This window comes from Myotis daubentonii, chromosome 17 (assembly GCF_963259705.1).
Source record: "Myotis daubentonii chromosome 17, mMyoDau2.1, whole genome shotgun sequence".
Classification (NCBI taxonomy): Eukaryota; Metazoa; Chordata; class Mammalia; order Chiroptera; family Vespertilionidae; genus Myotis; species Myotis daubentonii.
The window spans coordinates 16,042,166-16,063,333 of NC_081856.1; the positions used below are offsets into that span (position 1 = coordinate 16,042,166).

General features: G+C 40.9%; 1 protein-coding gene across 10 annotated transcripts in view; it reads left to right on the forward strand.

Annotated features, from left to right (window-relative positions):
- The window catches only part of EYA1 (EYA transcriptional coactivator and phosphatase 1), a 302,957-nt gene that overhangs the window by 85,317 nt on the left and 196,472 nt on the right, over window positions 1-21,168 (forward strand). For 2 of the 10 annotated variants that reach the window (XM_059672903.1, XM_059672908.1), the window contains exon 2: window positions 12,166-12,294. The exons of the other annotated variants lie outside the window; for them this stretch is intronic. The gene's annotated coding sequence lies outside the window, so the exon portion shown is untranslated. The remainder of the gene's footprint in view (window positions 1-12,165; window positions 12,295-21,168) is intronic. 10 annotated transcript variants of the gene reach the window in all.

The following is a 21,168-nucleotide window of genomic DNA, read 5'->3' on the forward strand; positions in this document are numbered from 1 at the left end:
TTAATTAAAACTAAATATTTTGAACGTACTTTAAAACATTCTTCCTTTTAACCAAGTCTTAATTATGTGTCCAGCTACCAGTCTTGTTTGCATTTCATTTGCTTTAATGTTATTGAAATCTTCTGCATCCTAAATACAATTGTATAGAGGCAACAAACATAGAGTTTTAGCAGTAAAATAGTTTAACACTTGTCTTCCAGCCTTTCTGAACAAAGTATGCAGTAATATAGTATTATCATTTAGCAGGAAAATGTTAAATTTAGGCACAGGTTATTTTTTTAAAAAATAAATGAAATTCTTTATTATTCCAATTTTCTCTAAGGCTATATATGGAGTCTTACATGTAAATTGTACAATGAGAAATATTATTAAATATTTTAAAAACTGAATAAGAAATGATCCTTTGTTGCTCAGAGGAATCCTGTTGTTGAAAGCAGACAGTAAAAGAAGTGAGAAATGCATGTAAGGGTTTGGTCACATTATCAGTGACTAAACATACCTATAATTTCACTGTACCCGCATCCCATTAAAAATATGGTTTAAATTCTTTCCCATTTAATGGGTGATAATGGTATTATAGTGTGCGTTTCTCTTATGATTAATGCAAGTGAATGTTTTTCCTGTTTATTGACTGTTTGCAGTTCTTTTGTATATTCCTAGTTCATGATCTTTGATTACTTGTGAAATCATTTTGAGAAAGCTAAGAAAGCATTAGAGAAATGTAATTACATTCTAATTTATACATTTACAGTTATAATTTTATAGTGACTCCAGTAGGCACAGATTGCAATCTCCACCCTCCTCTGTGGGCATCTTTCTAGTTCCCTTTGCATATATCAGCATTCAATGACTAAGAATTACTACAATTTAATTCAATGCAATTAGATAGAACTTTTCCTATAAATGTTAACTACCATAAAGCAGATTAATATCAATAGTCTTAGAAGTGCAGACAACTGGGAAAGTTGAGAACAAATGCTCTTTTATTTGGTAATGTCAGTCATTGTGAAGTAACTAGTGAAAGGATAAGGTGGACCAATTCACAAACGCCTTCAAGGGGGCTTTTGAAGAGGTACTTCTGGCCTTTTCAGACTTTACAGATGCTTATATTGTAAAGAATGGATTGGGGATGATGCCAGGAATGCTTTAGCAATAGTTTAAGGAGAGATATATTTAGATCAACTGCAAGTTGGGGAATCTGAAGACCCCGAAGCAGTGGAGAGCCTAGTCCTACTGAGGAAGTAACAAAAAAATTAAGAGGGCGACTGCATTCTGTGGTCCAGGAAGCACAGAATGTGGGACTTACTCTATGGCACTCTGTGTAATACACAAATCAGGCAGAATTACCCATGAGGAGGCTCCAAGCTGCCAGTCGTACCAACCGCAGAGCAACGTAGACACTAGTTGCAAGACTTAGAGTAGATACTCAGTGCTGCAAGTGGCATGGCTGGGACCATTTTTTAAAAGACCCTCCAATGTGTAATGTGAAGTATTGTAGCATTGCTTTCAACCTCTGAAAGTGTGGGGCAAAAGTCCTGCTCATAACAACCAGGAAGGTCATAGTTGGTTCTGAACAAGCCTTAGGCAGATGGGAGATGCCGTAGGATAGTCAGGACTCACCATCAATCCAAAATAGCAGCAGTCGGCATAATTCAAAAGCTGGTTTTTAACATTTAGGCTGAGCTGGTCACCTGTCTTATCAAAGACAGAGCTATATTTTGTCATATGTCTCAATGTGGGATTTTCCGTGAGGTAAAGGATATTTTTAGAAAAATTATTTGAACTAGACACTAGAGCAGGGGTGGGCAAACTTTTTGACTCGAGGGCCACAAAGGGTTCTTAAACTGGACCGGAGGGCAGGAACAAAAGCATGGATGGAGTGTTTGTGTGAACTAATATAAATTCAAAGTAAACATCATTACATAAAAGGGTACGGTCTTTTTTTTTTAGTTTTATTCATTTCAAACGGGCTGGATCCGGCCCGCGGGGCCATAGTTTGCCCACGGCTGCACTAGAGGGTATATGGATTTTTTAAAAATATATATTTTTATTGATTTCAGAAAGGAAGAGAGAGGAAGAGAGATATAAAACATCAATGATGCGAGAGAATCATTGATCAGCTGCCTCCTGCATGCCCCTTACTGGGTGGGGATCAAGCCCTCAACCCAGGCATGTGTCCTTGGCCGGAATCAAACCTGGAATCCTTCAGTCTGCAGGCTGATGCTCTATCCACTGAGCCAAACCGGCTAGGGTGGATATTTAATAAATAATATTGCAATTTGTGATTTAAATTTTTCATAGAATTCTGAAGTCTTTTGAGAAATAAAGCCAAATGTTTTCTAAAAGTATATATATTTACCAAGTCCTTATATCTGAGACTGGTTACCAGTTTCAGTCAGCTTTATTCTCCTTATGTGTAGTTCTAGAAAGGAAATGAATGAAAAAACCGTAGAAGGAGGTTGTGATGCCAAATTAAGGCCTATAGTACTCACATGTTTGTTAATTTCTGAAAAGTTTTTGTGATGACAAGAAAAATCTTAAGGCAAAATACACATCCAGAAAATAAGAATCTAAATTAATATTAATTAATGTCAGTAATTTAAAAAATCAGTTCCTACTGCTTCCATTCTGTAATTACATATCAAGCTAGACAAAAATATCATTTTGAACTCAGCATATACTAAGCGTAAGTCATATTTTACTTAACTGATAGTTTTTCTTAAAAAGTGTTCATTTGTTAGTCAGCTTTTGATTTTCTGTTAATACAAAGCCTCCATTTCAGCTACCAGTTTCAACTTCTCTTCTGCTAAGTCTCTAGGCAACGTTTAAAAACCCAATCTTTTCCTAGTACAAATCATTCAGTCTAGTAGAATAGTAAAAGAGGTAATATGGAATGGGAGTTTTAAAAATAAAAGGAATGGATGATGAAGGTGGGTTTTTAACTGCTGAACTCGGCTAGATTCTGGAAACACATTCAAAATCTGTCGAAACACACACACACACACACTAAAAACTAAAATAAAATAAAACCAAACAAAAGCTACCCTACTAGTGGCAATGTTAAAACATTGGGTTCATTATCTTGTGAAAACTCATAGACTTTTTCTTGATAGGGTCTGATTTGAGTTCCATTTCTCTCCGATTTCACACATGGTTTGAATTAACGTCTCCAGCTCTTGGAAAAAAATATTACATTTTAAAATTGCACTTAAAACTACATATTTTCCACAAATAGATTGGTAACGGCCATCTTGAGGAATATTTTTCTAAAGGTAGTTTTACTATTGCTACCTCCCACGATGTGAAGTCTAGTTGATGGGGCAGACAGTTCAAATCCAACCTCAATGGTGAAGGGTCTAGTCTTGCCTAAGGGGATAAATTCAGATGTCTAGTCCTGTCTCCCACATTTCTAACTCCTCTGTGCAGAGTTAGTGTTGTGATCAAGAAGCACATAACGATGCTCTTTTCCTCAGCACCAAGTTAGCCCTCCCCTCACCTTGGTACCAAGTGGTTCCCACCCAACATCAGTCCCATCTGGCAGCACCTCCTGCCTTTGCTTACATTTTAATCTTAGTTGACTCAGTTCTCAGTACTGGGTTCTATATCCTTAGTATCAAAATCTTTCTTTATTCCTTCTCTTCTCTTTTTTGGCCAGAGATCATGTGTTCTGCTCTTGGTACTTAATTTCTGATTATGCTTTCTGCTCTTGAACTCATCTCTCTTGTTACTGCTCTCTTTTCTGAATCTGTGTCCCCATGAACACAGATTTCCTTAGAACAGTGAATGCCTCTCTGGGGTCAAGTTTAGATGCAGTCCTGGAAGTCTACCTCTGCTCCCACTCTGACTCTTCCTGTTCATGGAGCACATCTCCTTTTGTTGAAAGGGATATTGGGCTTTTTTAATGTAATTTGAAGAGAATTCATGTTCTGTACGCTGGCCACCTAAGTTGTGATAGAGGTAACCTGAACATAAAGTGGGTGGAATAAACACAACTACTTCTTATTCTTCCTGGAAATTAATACATGTAGCAAACTGACAATTCATTTAGTCAGTAGATATTTATGAAACAACTACTTTTGTCACATATGTAGGAATCCAGGTCATAGAGGCTTTTGGAATCAAGTTATGAGATTGTATATCACATCTTCCTAAAGAAAACAAATAGTCTCATTTCTATCTGTAGAAATACTCTAGGAAGCTGTCCACTTGTTCTCAGAAACTTTAACATTCCTAATGTTTTAAAAAATTCTGTTTTACATAAGAGCAAAACAAATTAGATATTAAAGTTTGATGTTATTAAAAGGAGTCTCAGAACTTGTAGGGTTTGAAGGTGGAACCGATGAGAGTTAAAGTAATATCATTCAGTGATATGTCAGGGGAAACACGAAATGTTTACAGTCAGTTTAGTTGGAGGGTGGGCTTTGGGGGAAGTTTTCTTGGATATGGGGGTGCTAATGAATCAAGCCTAGGTAGAGTTGCGTATAATCATTATAACACAGTCCTTTTGCAGGTTCATTTTATATATTAAAAATAATTATTTTGTTTTATTTTAATCTCTGAAATCACTGCCTTTGCCCATAGATTTTCCCCACTAATAATCATAGAATTGTTGATCAATTATCCCAAGCTACAAGATGTCAGAGAGCTTGCTCATTATTATCTATCTTTCCTGGACCATATTCTTTAACTTGTGTTTTAGTACCTAGCATGATATTCTTTCTTCTGTTTCTTGTGGCAGATCCTAGTATTAGGAGCCCATCTAGAATAGTCTAGTTGACAATATTTACTGTAAGGTGCATAAATTCTTACTGGTTGAGAGTACATAATTGAGTGTCCTGTACTGGCTCTTGTTTGGTTGTGAGTATAAAGCCTAGGAGAATAAACAGTGAACTGTCATTTACATAAAGAAAAGTATTTCAGAGATAAAGTATTATGACATAATTATTGGCCAGGACATGTTAAATGAGATACACATGTCCCTACTCTATGCATTAGCCCTGTGATTTCTATAAAGAAATCTCAAGTATCTCAGTTTGCATACTTGTAGAATCCTATATAGTAAAAGGCTAATATGCAAATTGGAGTTTGACTGGGAGTTCGACCAAGGGGCGGGGCCGGCTGGCCAACTGCCTGAGACCCTTCCCCCCCACTAGCTCCCACCCTTGATCGCCCTCCCCCATCTCAATCTGGGCGGGCTGGCTGGACCCCACCCATGCACAAATTTGTGCACCAGGCCTCTAGTAATGATGATAATAGTATCAACCACATAGTGGTATGGCAAAGATAAACTGAGTTCATGCATATCCTATCTAATAAAAGAGAAACATGCAAATTAACCATCCCTTCGTTATACCCAAGCCACACCCACAAACCAATCAGGAGTGAGTTTGCAAATTAACCCCACTAAGATAGTGGCGGCAACTGAGCTGGAGTGAGCAGGAGGCTTGGGTTGCCCCTGGCGATGGAGGAAGCCAAGCTTCCTGCCTGCCCTAGCCAGCCTGGGCTCCGCTCAAGGCTACAAAGTTTCAATTACAGAAGATAAATAAATCCCAGAAAGAAAGAAAAAAAGGAGAGGCTGGGAACTTGGGTCGCCGGGGGGCGTGGCCAGCCTGAAAACAGCCCTCAGTCCCTCACCCAGGCTGGCCAGACACCCCACTGGGACTCCCCCACCTTGAAGGGGCTGTGGGAAGCCTGAAAACAGTCCTCAGCCCCTCACCCAGGCTGGCCACACCCCCATGAGATGAGGGTCCCCACTGGGGGGCTTGACCAGCTTGCAAACAGCCCTTAGCCCCTCACCCAGGCTAGCCAGGCACCCCAGCGGGACCCCCCACCCTGATCCGGGACACCCTTCAGGGCAAACCAGCCGGCCCCCACCCAGGCACCAGGCCTCTATCCTATATAATAAAAGGGTAATATGCAAATGGACCCTAACAGCAGAACGACTGGGAATGACTGGTCACTGACACACACTGACCACCAGGGTGTCAGATGCTCAATGCAGGAGCTGCCCTCTGGTGGTCAGTGTGCTCCCACAGGGGGAGTTCTGCTCAGCCACAAGCCAGGCTAATGGCTGCCAGTACAGCAGTGGTGGTGGGAGCCTCTCCCGCCTCCTCAGCAGCACTAAGGATGTCCGACTGCAGCTTAGGCCTGCTCCCTGCTGGCAAGTGGACATCCCCTGAGGGCTCCCGGGCTGCCAGAGGGATGTCTGACTGCCAGCTTAGGCACGATCCCTTGGGGAGCGGGCCTAAGCCAGCAGGTGGACATCCCCCGAGGGGTCCCAGACTGCGAGAGGGCACAGGCCAGGCTGAGGGACCCCCCCCAAGTGCACAAATTTTTGTGCACCGGGCCTCTAGTGGAATTCATAATACTTTACCACCATAATACCTAAATTTGTGCTTAATAAAGCATAAATTGAGAATCTACCAGTTCAAAAGTCTTGATGAACACCAGAAGAAATGTGACCTTCAGAGTCAATACAGCCTGCTCTGTAAAATGGCCTGCATTGTATTGTATTGCAGCCACCCTCAGGTAAAGAAGCAGAACCCAAAGCTGCATGCATCGTTTGGACTTTTGAGACACATGCAGGTTTATGTCTCCAACATTTCTGGTTAAACTGGGAGAGGGCCATAGGCATATGTTATGGTTGCTCCTACAAACATGAAAATAAGATTCTGTTACTTTGAAATCTTGTTATCTAGAAAGCAGTTCAGTTGCCTCAGGATTCAAATGTCTTCAAAAGAAAACGTTTTTTCCCCACGAGACCCATCAATTAATGGTTCAGTCCATTCCCTCAGAGAGCTGTTGTGAGGATTAAAAAGATGGTACATGTAGAGAGCTTAGCACATTGCCTTGCTCATACTAAGAAATAAAAAAAATATTATCTGTAATAATTTATCTAATTTTATCCTCATTCATAACAAGCTACAAGTGGGCTATATTATTATATCTACACTAATAAAAGAGAAAAATGGTAATTGGCGTACGACGCTACCCTTTTCATTGGCTAATCTGGGCTATATGCAAATTAACTGCCAACTAAGATTGGCAGTTAACTGCCATCAAGATGGCGGTTAATTTGCATATGTAGGCACAATGCAGGGAGGCGAAAGGCAAAGCAGGAAAAAGCCCCCTGCCACTGACAGTGATTGGAAACCCAGGGGGGAGCTAAGAGCTGGGGGGCAGGGCAAAGGGCCGCCTTTGCCCTGCCCCCCAGCCATGATCGGAGAATCAGGTGCCTTTTCCGCCCTGGCCAGTGATAGCAGGAAGTAGGGGTGGAGCCAGCGATGGGAGCTGGGCACGGTCGAAGCTGGCAGTCCCAGGAGCTAGGGGCCCCTTGCCTGGGCCTAAAGCGAAGCCCACGATCGCGGGGCCGCTGCAGCTGTGGGTCCCCGCTGCCCGGGCCGGACGCCTCAGCCAGAGGCGTCCTGCAGGGGCAGGGGCGGAGACCACGTGATCGCTGCACCCCCTGCTGCCACTGCAGGTCCCCGCTGCCCGGGCCGGACGCCTAAGCCAGAGGCATTAGGCCTGGGGAGGGGCGGAGCCTGCAACCGTGGGGAGCTGGGGGTCCCCTGCCCAGGCCTGACACCTCTGCCGGAGGCCTCAGGCCTGGTCAAGGGGCCGATCCGGTGATTGGTGATCGGAGGGTGATGAGGGTCAACTCCTCTGGCCTGGGCCAGAGGCATCATGCCTGTGTGGGGGGCGGAGCCGGGGATTGGGGGGATATGATGGTCCCCTTGCCCAGGCCTGAAGCCTGTGTCAGAGGCGTCAGGCTTGGGCGGGAGGTGGAGCAAGCGATCAGAGGGAGATGGGGATCCCCTGCCCAGGCATGATTCCTGGGCCAGAGGCTTCAGGCCTGGGCGGGGGCCAGAGCCAGTGATCGGGGGAGATGGGGGTCCCCTGTCCAAGCCTGACACCTCTGGCCGAGGCATCAGGCCTAGGCAAGGGGCAGAGCCAGCAATCGGAGGGGTCTGGGGGTCCCCTGCCCAGGCCTGATGCCTGGGCCAGAGGCATCAGGCCTGGGCTGGGGGCAGAACCAGTGATGGGGGGAAATGAGTGTCCCTTGCCCAGGCCTGATGCCTCTGGGATTGGAGGGTGATGGGGGTCAACGCCTGAGGGCTCCCAGTATGTGAGAGGGGGCAGGCTGGGCTGAGGGACACTCCCCCCCCCCCACACACACACTGCACGAAATTCGTGCACCGGGCCCCTAGTTTAATTAAATAGTAGAAAGAAGATAAACGTGCAAGTTTGTTAATTGTTCAGAGTCATATGTTAAGTAGAAGAGCTGGATTTTGAAACCAGACATGCCTAACTTAGAAGCCGATATTCTTTCTCATTCTATGTATATACACTGCACTATGTTGGTTCAGTGGGAGCTATTTGGGCACTAGACATGCCCCATTGCTCTCCTAGTATTAGTTCTGTGTGGGACCTGCCAGAAATTAGCCTTCCAAAATCGTTTTAACTGTCTTCTCTATGTAAGTAACTGTAAAGCAAATTACAGGTGTATCTCTGTCTTCACTGCTCACTCTGTTGCATATAAACTCCCATTTATGGCCCTGGATGGTGTGGCTCAGTTGGTTGAGCATCATCCATGCACCAAAGGATTGCTGATTATATTCCCAGTCAGGGCACATGCCTAGGTTGCAAGCTTCATCCCCAGTGGGGGCGTACAGGAGGCAGATGATGGATGTTCTCCCTCACATTAATGTTTCTTTCTCCCTCTCTCCCTCTCCATTCCCCTCTCTCTAAAATAAAACAAAAACAAAAAAAACCCATATTTAAAAAAACCTCCTTTTTCAGTTTTTTAAGGAAACTCCATACTGTCTTCCATAGTGGCTGGACCAGTCTGCATTCCCACCAGCAGTGCACAAGTGTTCCTTTTTCTCCACAACCTCTCCAGCACTTGTCGTTTGTTGATTTGTTGATGATAGCCAGTCTGACAGGTGTGAGATGGTACTTCATTGCTGTTTTGATTTGCATCTCTCGGATGATTAGTGACTTTGAGCATGTTTTCATATGTCTCTTGGCTTTCTGAATGTCCTCTTTTGAAAGGTGTCTATTTAGGTCCTTTGCCCATTTTTTGATTGGATTGTTTATCTTTCTTTTGTTAAGTTGTATGAGTTCCCTATAAATTTTGGAGATTAGGCCCTTATCAGATATGTCATTGGCAAATATGTTTTCCCACACAGTGGGTTTTCTCGTTGTTTTGTTGATGGTTTCTTTTGCTGTGCAGAAGCTTTTTATTTTGATGTAGTCCCATTTGTTCATTTTTTCTTTAGTTTCAAGTGCCCTAGGAGCTGTATCAGTGAAGAAATTGCTTCGGCATATGTCTGAGATTTTGTTGCCTTTGGATTCTTCTAGAATTTTTATGGTATCCTGTCGTACATTTAAGTCCTTTATCCATTTTGAGTTTATTTTTGTGTATGGTGTAAGTTGGTGGTCTAGTTTCATTTTCTTGCATATATCTGTCCAATTTTCCCAACACCATTTATTGAAGAGACTATCTTGGCTCCATTGTATGTTCTTGCCTCCTTTGTCAAATATTAATTGAGCATATTGGTTCGGGCCGATTTCTGGGCTCTCTATTCTATTTCATTGATCTATATGCCTATTCTTGTGCCAGTACCAGGCAGTTTTGAGAACAGTGGCTTTGTAATACAACTTGATATCTGGTATTGAGATCCCACCTACTTTGTTCTTTTTCAGGATTGCTGCAGCTATTCGGGGTCTTTTTTTATTCCAGATGAATTTTTGGAAAGTTCGTTCTAGATCTCTGAAGTATGCTGTTGGTACTTTAATGGGAAGTGAAAAACTGAAAATGGAACTCCCATTTGACCCTGTGATCCCACTTCTAGGAATATATCCCAAGAAACCAGAAACACCAATCAGAAAGGATATATGCACCCCTATGTTCATAGCAGCACAATTCACCATAGCTAAGATCTGGAAACAGCCTAAGTGCCCATCAGTAGATGAATGGATTAGAAAACTGTGGTACATCTACACGATGGAATACTATGCTGCTGTAAAAAGGAAGGAACTCTTACCATTTGCAACGTCATGGATGGAACTGGAGAGCATTATGCTAAGTGAAATAAGCCAGTCAATAAAGGAAAAATACCACATGATCTCACTCATTCGTGGACAATAGAGACCATTATAAACTTTTGAACAATAATAGATACAGAGGCAGAGCTGCCTCAAACAGATTGTCGAGCTGCAGCGGGAAGGCCGGGGAGGGTTGGGGGGCAGGAGGTAGGGGGGTAAGAGATCAACTAAAGGACTTGTATGCATGCATATAAGCATAATCAATGGACATAAGACACTGGGTGATAGGGGAGGCTAGGGGACTGTCTAGGGCGGGGGGATAAAATGGATACATATGTAATACCCTTTGTAATACTTTAAGCAATAAAAAAAAAAATAAAAAAACCTCCTATTTATGACAGTGATATTAAAGTTCCTCAAGTCATTGAGGCCTCAAATCTTGGAAGTTCCCTTGTTTCTATTCTCTTCTTTGTTCTGTTTTGGGACTCCTCTGTGGTTTTAATGAGTGTGAGAAAGAGTCCAACTTTCACAATCAATATAACCTGCTATGTAAAATTGTCCATGTATGGATTTAAGTAGGCTCCCCCCAAGCATGTGTGTCTACAGGAGGGGGCTTTTAATCTGTTCCCTCCAGCTTTAGGGACCTTAGCAGGAGCTTGTACCACATAGACTTGGTTCTTTTTTCTTTCTCTCTCATTTATTCATTCCTTTATTCCCTGCCTACTCCGCTTGGCCAACTTTAATCATATTCATATTGTTAACTACAATTTAAAACTCCATAACTCCAAAAATTGTATCTCTAGTGGCGTCCAGGTAGGGATGACCAATAGGAACTTGATATATGAGCTCCAAGTTTGTATCCAGGTGCCCACTGCACATACTCACGTGTGTATCCCACACTTTAGACTCAGCAGGTCTGAACCTAAACTCATCATCCCCACTCTTAAGCCTGTTGCATGTTTCGCCTTCATCTCAGAAAATGGCCTGTTCCTGACATAGTTGCCCAAGACTTAGAACTTTTGCTATTCTGTACTTCTCTCTCACTTATTTCCCATATCTAATTATTTATCAAGTCACATGAAGAATTCCGTCCAAACTCCTCTTGATTGTGTCCCCTTATCTTCATTTGCACAAGCATCTTAATTCAGGCCCTTGTCCCTTCCTGCCCTTGTTGCTCAAAGAGTACCCAGAGCTGCTGGAATGATCTTTCCAAAGCACAAAACTGATCTTGTCAAACTCTCATCATAAAATGTTCTGATGGATCCCAAGAGCTTTAGCTTAGCATACAGAGTCTTTTGTGATTTGGCTCCTACTTCCAAATTTTCAGGCTCCAACCAGAAGGAGCAGTCCCTATCTTGTTAGCTCACACCGCTCACACCTCCATTATTTCCACAGGCTACTTCAAATTGCCTCCAAAGCCCTTCTCTTATTTTTTCTAAATAGAAAGTGTCAACTAACATGTCAAAATTCTATACAAGTGCCTCTACCTTTGGAAGACATATTTGATTTGGCATGCCCACTCTCTAATCATTTATAACTAGCATTTATTGAGAAGGTAATATGTGCCAGGCATTTTAGGTGGCTGAACTCATTGAGTTCTCATAATTACCCTGAGTGTAGTCATGATCAGAGCTAAGGCACACAGCCAGAAGAGGAGAAGTTGAGATATACCTGCTCATTAAGCATAATAGTACTTGCTATCTTTCCTTTAGTACCTGTAGGTACTTAGTAAATATTTGTGGAATGAGTAAATTAACAAATGGTCTTGCAACTGAGTTAATATTTGTTATGGGAAGGACTGACATGGCCCATTAAGCCTTACAGCTCTAGTTTCATGCCACTAACACCAGAATGAATGTCAGCAAAAAAAATTTTTTTAAAATGATGGAGGAGTCCAGTAAGTATTTATGAATGAATTAATTAGAAAATATGAATCTGCCCTGAAGTTCAGGTCCCAGAATCATGGTCAAATGGAAAGACATTAAATAGCACTCAAGGTATGTCCTGGGACACCAGCTGGATGATCAGCATCCCAATTAATATATAACTTTCTGTCAAAATTCAGCTTGAAACAGCCAACTCCTAAGTTTATTACATAACCCTCTCTTCAACTCTTAGAAGCTGAACTAACTACCTGCTCACAATCCTCCCCATTCATTGGAGACCAGACTCAAAGAGGAAAGAAGCTAATTGCAGGGAGCAAGGAACTTGAGAGGTGGTGCCTTGGAAGGAGCTGAGAAGAGATAGGTAAGCATGATGAGGTCTAGTCCAGCTTTGGGGCACCTTGAATGGTGAGCATGGAAAAGGGTGGTGACCTTTCTGAGTTTCGGCTTGACAGAGATATGTAGCCTCCACTGGCGCCGCTGATTTAGGGACTACGTAGGGTCCCTGTATCAAGATATTTCACCTCATCTTTGGGTCCCTGCTTGGCTGGCTCCTTGAAACCTGATGGATCCAGTGCAGCCTAGCTGATCGAGTTTGACTCATGGCCTGTTCTGACCAATCCTTTCTTCTTCAAGGTTTGCCTCCCCAACTCCAGGTTTATGAATTGCTTTGACCTGTAGGGTCCATGAAGACATTTTCCAAACCACAATATACAGATTGGGCTCTTCCTTGCAAGTTTTGCCACGTTGTCATATACGCTGTAGCCAGAGCCTATCTCCTGATGTTCTTCTGCCCCGGGCTCTCACTGTGACTCATCATCTCAGCCACATCAATTTACGTGCCGTGCTTACTCCAGCTTTTCCTGGGCCCTCCACTCGATTCCCTGCTCCTTCCTCTCCACCCATGCACACTCCCCACAATCCGGGCATCACTGTAGCAGCCCTCACATCCTTCATGGAGTCATCACCCATTATACCCTTTGCATTGATCAACCCTGATAGCACTTCCTGCCGATAGCACTCATTTTAATCTTATTAAATCTTGTAAGTGTCTATAATTCTTCCATGAGATGTTATGATCCTTGGGGTGAAGAGTTGTGACTTATGTCAATGGCATTCTTCAGTGCCCAGCACAATGTTATGTATATGGTAGTACATGTTTGAATGCATTTTATTTATTTATGTAGGTTATTTTTATGCATAAATATATAATCTAAATTACTTTATTTAATTCACTAATGACCATTTGATTGTGATCAAGTTAGCTGGTTATGAGCTAAGGGGATTCTTGCATATTTTAGAGAGCTATGCATTATCGTATATATTTTAGAGATGGGGAAACTGAAGCCTCAAGGATAAGTTCCTGGTTATAAAGATTTTTCTTTATAAATTTGTTCCTGGTTTTAAATCTGGTACCAGGGAGAGCTAGAATTTGAACTTGGCTCTTTCTAATACTGTACACTGATATTTTAGTAGACGGGATAAATAACACGTCTTTACTGGAACTACTAGGATAGGATTTTTGAAATATTGTGCCTAGTGACACTACCCCCCAAAAAAGAAATACTGACTGAAACAATAGCTTTTCCTCAAACAATGCAAAAGTTTGGTAGCTTAAAAGCATATGCATATACTTTTAAAAATACATAGTGTATATGCATATATATATATATATATATGTGTGTGTGTGTGTGTATACATATATATGCTATATATAAAGTGTATATACATTGAATAAATATACACACATATACACTAAGCATAATGTGAAATCATTCATGTCATAATTATGAAACTCAGGAATGTGATAAAGACAAAGTGTACACATTTCTAACATCATCATACTGTTTATTGAGGTAGTTTACAAAAAGGAGATAATGTAGTTAATTTTAAAGTCCTCCTGATGAGAGGTACCGTGTCTGAGGCAAGATGACCTCTCCTTTATTAGTGTGAATTTACCTTCAAGGCAAACATTTTTCAATCAACACTAATTTGCATATAATTCATCAAGAGAGAAGTGCAAAATAATTCTGTTTAAAGATTTCCTTTTGTTTTAAGTGTCATTAGCAGTCCCGACTAATCCGATTTTTCCAATCAGGTGCTTTTAGGAAATCTCTCCGAACTCGTCTGGAGGATGCATTTATTCCTAAGTGTCCCATATTGCATTACAGCACAGCGGAGGGGCAGCCGCTACAGATGTTTATGTGAAATGCAGTTAACACTCTGCCAATTCAGTTTTTATAGGGACACAATCAATTTTTATTCATTTAAAAACCAGAATGCTTTCTTTTATTGTGTGCAGTCTCTTCTGATTATATAGCTAAACAAATTATTTCTCTGTTTGTACTAAATGGAATTATTTCTGTTTGTACTAAATGGTACTATTGGGGAAGGGCAATGGTGTGGTCTAAGTGTACCATTTATACCTCAGGCAAATAAACAATGGTTCTCTCTTAGGTATGTTTCTTGCAATGGGTTATTAAAAACATATCCATTTTTAAGTTTTACTTATTTAAAACATATATCTTTTATTATTTTAGTAAATATGCATACACGGAATGTAAACCTTGCAGTGGGTAGTCTGTGGACTATGTCATCGGATCTTACATTTCCCTAGAGTTTAATAGTTTATAAGCTGTCCTCATGGGCATTCTCTCACTTCATGTAAAATGCTTAGGTTTTGTTGTCAAGACTTGGAATATTCAGGTGTTCCATTGTTTTGCCAACATTCCTATGGCTCTACAAGTTTATTGTTCTTCAGTTTGAAAAAAATGCTTCATTAAATGTCAGTACTCTTGAAAATATGTAGCACAAGACTTAGAGGACTAGTGTTCAAATGATCTTGGTGATGTGGGAGAAATACATTTATATATTTAGATATTTGAAATTCCATCAAGTGCAGTGGAAACTGCTAACAGTGGAGTGGAGAGACAGCACTAAAGCTGGCATTACCAACCACAGCTTTAGACTCCTGGTGTATCTGAATCCACACATTGTTGGAGTGGGTTGCATATTGCTGAGAGGAGCCCTGGGTCAGGAGATTTCCCTAGGGGCTGATGCAAAGACTATAGAACCTCTTCTTGGACTTGAGTAGATCCCCTTTCTGGGATAACACTAAATACATTCTTTTAAATTACAGTAATATATATATATATATATATATATATATATATATATATATATATATATATATATTTGAGATTTAAGCAGCATGGAAAACATCATAAACATGGTTAGGAAAAAGTAGAAGAGTCTAAGCAATCTTCTGGTTTAACTTAATAGCTTTTATTTTTCTTTCAGAATTCTTATTTAAGTGATTGGATCATTTCCAGATGTGGCTTTATCCCCAAGATAAAACCTTTATTTTAAGGATGACTTTTTATTAAGCTTATATTCCAACTAGAGGCCTGGTGCACGAAATTTGTGCACAGGGAGGGTCCCTAGGGCTGGCTGGCGATCAGGGCTGATCAGGGCCTTCTGGCTTCCAGCCGGGGCCTCCCTTTCCTGGCTGCCAGCTGCCAGCCAGGGCCTTCCTTTGTTCCACACTACCCCCTGGTGGTCAGTGCACATCATAGCAAGCAATCGAACTCCTGGTCGAACTCCTGAGGGGACACTTTGCATATTAGCCTTTTATATATAGATAGATAGATAATTTTAATAATTGAAAGGAATACAATGAATCTATATTTATCAATTTTATTTCTAAAGCAATTTATGTGTTCAATAAAGCATCATAATGGCCCTAGACCACTACCTATCAGCTGCTAAAAAAGAAGCCACATGTACTCTGCCCTCAAAATGCTCACAATTTATTTGGGTTGCACTGAAATGACAAATAATAAAGGCCTGTTAGAAGTATAGTGTTGCTATGAGAAGAGATGTCATGGGCAGCTGTGATTATGGATCATGTAAGTGAAATTATATAAAGAGAGTGAGCTCACAGAAGAACCACTATAGGTTGGAAAATCTAAGAAGGCTTCCTAAATCCTTGAATGATAGGAATTGGATAGATAAGAAGCAAAAATCTGGAGAAATTGACTTTGCTTACTTGCAAGATGCATTTGCCACAGTTTCAGAACTGTGAAATTTTTAATGAGTCTATGAAAGGGAAACTGCATGGGCATGTGTAGTGTCTGTGTGTGTGTGTGTGTGTGTGTGTGCATACTATTGAGTAAACGTGTATATGTGTGTATGTACATACACAATTTTTACTTAATTGACACTTGCTTTGGTAAAATTTCTTTAAGGGAACTTGGATTGCCTCTTTAAGTATATTTAGGCTTTATTTACACATATACTTTTGCTAGAAATTACACTCAACTCTTTTGTTTAATATGCCAATTTAGCAAAACCTTTCTGATAGCCAAACCGTTTTTCTCTGTGTCTTGCTGCTGGGCCATTGATTTATCCCTAACAATCAATACTCTCTCACATCTATCTGTATTCAGTTAGAAGCTGAGCAACTTCACAGGTAAAATGTATGACATTCTTAGTGAGGTTAGGTAGCCATACTTCTGAAGAACCTGTTTCCTTGGCAACCTTCTTCAACTTTCTAAGTAACCTCGATTTTTTTTTCTTTGTGTAAAAAGTCTGTGTCATTACACTTGTTTTTCACCAAGAGAACCATATGTGAACAGCTTTTCAGGTTAAATTAATGCCATTGCTTATAAAACTTTTCCTTCTGCAAAAATTCTCTTATCATCAAGGTAATGTGCAAAGAATGTCCTTTGAGAGACAGGTTTACAGAACACTAAAATGCTTTATTCCTTACACACATTTTATTACTGTAATTAAGTGAGCATTGGCGTACCTACATGTGTGACCTTATGTGCTAGATGCTAAAGCGTGTCATTTCTCAAGTTTCAACTTGCAACTAAAATATCTAGAAAATTATTAATATTATTAGGAATGAGTAATGGGCATGTAAATATTTGAATATACATTTAATGGCAACTCCATTCTTCAGTTGCTTAGGCCCCCAAGCTTGGAGTTATCCTTGATTTTGTTTTTCCCTTCATACGCCATCTCTCACCCATTAGCAAAATCTGAGCGGTCTGCCTAGAAAACATACCCAGAAGTGACCACTTCTCAATAGCTCCTCCACTACAACCACAAGCTACCACCAGGCCCCAGTTGGGTTACTGACATAGCCTCTGAACTCCCTGCTCGCCCCTGCTTTGTTCTATTCTCTACAGCCAGAAGTGTCCCCCTTACAGTGAAAATCCAATATTGTGCTTTCCCTGTTCAAAACTCTCCATGGCTTCTCACCTCACTCAGAGCAACAGCTAATGGCCTTCAAAGCACTGAATGCTCTGGCCGCCATGTTCCTTGCCAACATGAACTCTTTCTCTCTCTTCTCGCTAACTCTGCTTCAACCATGCTGGCTTCTCTGTGGTTCTCCAGATCCACTGAGCACACACCCAACTGGGGTCTTTGCATTTGCTATTGCCATTTTCTAGAATATTCTTTCTCTTAAACATGCCCATGGCGTGTTCCCTTTCCTGTTTCTGATCCTTGCTAGCATGGCTCTTTCTTGGTGAAACTTTACTTGCCTTTGTCTCCATTTCCCATTTAAATTGCAGCTTTTAAGTTCCAGCAGGGAACTATTGTTTCTGTTGTACCGACCACCATCAAATGAACTAGGCTTTTCCCTTGTTTGTTTTATGCCTCTCTTTCTAGTTGAAGGTAAGATCCATGCAAGAAGAATCTGTGTCTGTTATAAAACTGAGACTAGTGGAGTAGTTAGAATTATACTCCATGCAATGTAAATAGCACCCGGATATGTGGAGGCTGGGACCATCTAGGAAATATGAGTAGATCAGACTAGTTGAATGGAAGGGTCTTATCTGACAGGTTGCCAAATTTAGACTTCATAAAGTATTAGAGGAGCCTCTGAAAGTTGTGATTAGATGGGCAATATATACACAATAATACCTTTGGACAAACAATATGGTAGAAATGTGTGGAGTGCTTTTGGAGATGGGAATGAGATGAGTACCCTGCAGAATTTATTCAGTAGTCCTGAATTTCCTCAAAAGAAAAGACTTGTGGTTAAATAAGTTATATTATGTGTTCTTGGGGAAGCACAGTGCAAATTAACATATTTAAAAGGCCTTAAGCACTTCCTCAGTAAAAACACCTATTTAATTATGCTTAACCCTGTGTTTCCTACACTTTTCTAACCCTGAGACCTTTTTTTGGGGGGAGAGGTGAGGTATTGAGGTTGACAGAGTAATATCTCTAAACTAGAGGCCTGGTGTCCAAAATTCATGCCCTCAGGTGGCAGGGGTTCCTCAGTCCGGCCTGTGCCCTCTCACAGTCTGGGAGCCCTGTGATTGATCGCCCTGCAGAGGGAGACCTTGTCCACCCACCGCAGCCCGCTGGTTGGTGGCCTGGGCCACCCTCTTTGGGGCGACCACGGAACCACCCAATTGATCACGCCACTGGCCTATCTCTGTGGGGTGATCATAGAGCGATGGTGGGGCCCTCTAATCAATCACTTCGCACCTGCCTTGGCTGGCCTTGTGCCACTGGGTATCATAGCATGGTCATTCTGATGGTCGTTCTGCATACATATTATGCTTTTATTGTATAGAGTGTCCTTGGAATTAGTCATCCATAGAAAAGTGACTTCAGGAATTGCTGGTTTAGGCTTGTGGACCCCATCAGAGTGGTGGAAAGGGGAAGCGAAAGAAAATATTGGGATCAAGAGACACTGCAGAGGAAGAGTGTTGACATGATCTCTTAGGGAGTCATCGAGAAAGATGCTCACTGAATGATTATAAAGTTCAGAGGAAGAGAGATAGGAGATTCTTCTCCCCTGCCTTTCTTTTTCCCTTTGCACTTAACAGAGGACTGAGAACATGACACATAAATAACCAATAGGAATGAATAGATTTCTTGTCTAATATCTGAGTTAATACTAATGAGAGGACTAGTTAGATATCACATTCTAAGCTATCATAACTATCAAAGAGAGACTAAAATTTCCTCCTATGTCTTAGACATGTGGGGGTGTCTACCTTGATCTGTAAAGGCCTTACCCATGTAGTTAAAGCCAAGTTCTCTCGTCCCATGTTCTTAGGTTCTGTGGGTTTTGCTTCAGCTTCCTCTTCTCTTCCAGTTTATTTCTAATTGTCTGGCGTTTGGTTGTTTCTTATCTTCTCCCACTGTACCTTTTGGGCTTGGTCTTAAAGGGACAGGTAGCTTTGGAATGCACTGACGAGGATTCTGTTCTTACCGTCTGGCTTCTCCATGTCTGGCTGCTTCAGGAACCTTCACAGCCCCAGCCCCAGTTGGTTTCAGGAATAATAACCCCTTGGCCAGCATCCAGATGGGCTGGCTCCAGCCTCCCCTAAGAGAATGAGTTATTTTCCCGGTTATTTCTAGCCATGACTCAACCGGATGTTCTTAGCCCAAATCAGGGATGATGATGCAAGGCACTATTCCAAGCAGTACTGAGCCATGATTTCCATCTTATTCTTATCTCTTCTCTTTTTCAAGATGTTAATACAGGTTTCTCAGTATTCATTTACCTAACTTATTTGATTGTCCTACTGGATTCTCAGGATAGTCTTTGTCCTTAGGGACAGACTTCCAGGCCTGCCACTGACTGGCTGTGTGTGACTCTGGGCAGTGTATTGCCCTCTCTGAGTATCACTGTCCTGCAGATGTTGCATGAGGATAGAAATGATCGTATCTGAATAATATCTCCCTTATGCTTACAGAAGTATCAAATGAGATAGTGCATGTAAAGTATTTAGCAGAGTTGCTGGCACAGCTTGTTAGATAAAGGATAGTTATTATTGGACTCTCAGAGAAAATAAAACCTGTGAGTTAAAGTTTTTACTATAGGATAATTACATTTTAAGTAAAATATATGTATTTCTTTCCAAGTTATACAGTGGCTCAGGCTATCCTAACAATCATTGTTGCTTCCTGGGTACTTATAAGCTATTTTTACAAACACCAAAATGTGGTTTTTGCCCAAATGATTTAAAAGAAAACTTATTTTGGAAAACCTTAATAACTGTTAGATTTATAGATCACCTTTTTAATCAGGAATGATATAATAGTAGTGACACACATACAAGAACCATGCTCTCTACACAAAATATCCCACTCCCAATAAATACATGTATCAAATCATGTTTGTCCATCTGAAACTTACACAATGTTACATGTCAATTATATCTCAGAAAAGCTGCAAAACATGCCAAAAGGTCAGAAATTCTATCAGGAAATAAATGAGTCATTTTCCATGGAATGGAATGACAGTTTCTTCGTCACCTTCACCTCTCTATTCGATAAATATTTTTGAAGGCCCCATATTTACTGAGAGCCCAGTATGAGTCAGGCTTGGTTTTTCCATCTGTAATATTTTGAACAATTCTTCAATTTAAGTAAGTGATCTTTGACAAAGATCTAGTTCATTCTGGGATTGATAATGTCTGTGCTGCTTTTTCAGTCACAAGATAACTCAACATTTCTGTTATTATCAGGTGCCTACCAATGTAGAATATTATTTTAATTTGACCTAAATTATCTAAAATACAAAGATTTTTATTTCAATGATATATTTATCAACATTTTTTAAGTGTGCTTAAAAATATCTTTTTCTTTTTCAAATCAACTTAAATGTGTACTTGGGTGATTAAATATCTCTAATCATTTACTAACATGGAAATGGTTTTGGTTGTAGTTAGATGCAATTTATGGAGGAAAATCTGTCAGATATGCCTTATAAATCTAAAAATTATTTTCTATCCCTTCAAGGAAATACGTGTCCAAGTTTATTTGTTAATTTCAATGAGCTAACACTTTCAAGAAAACAAAGGAAATGTTTGAAAAATGATGACTTTGACATTCAGGATAAATTATCTATGCAAATGAGTCTGGCGGAACGAAGCTGTCTGAGGCATTCCACTGGAACTATTTTGAACTGATTTTCCCTCCTATAGAAGGTGACCAAATCCTTCCATCAAAGGGGCTAATACCAATAACTCACTTTCAAGCTCCGTTTTCCTGGGCCTCCCTGCAGACAGGACTGAGGGCCTCTGGGGCATTCGGGTTCAGTGAAGTCTAGTTGAATAATTGTAGAAAATAAACACCCCTAGGAAGTATGGAAAAGGTGAATGGTAGTAAAATGTTATTAAACTTAGGGATTTCAGCTTTCTCCCGGGTTTCTCCTGGCATTTTTCAAAGGAAATGCCACAATGACGCTGAGGCTTTTTAAGTC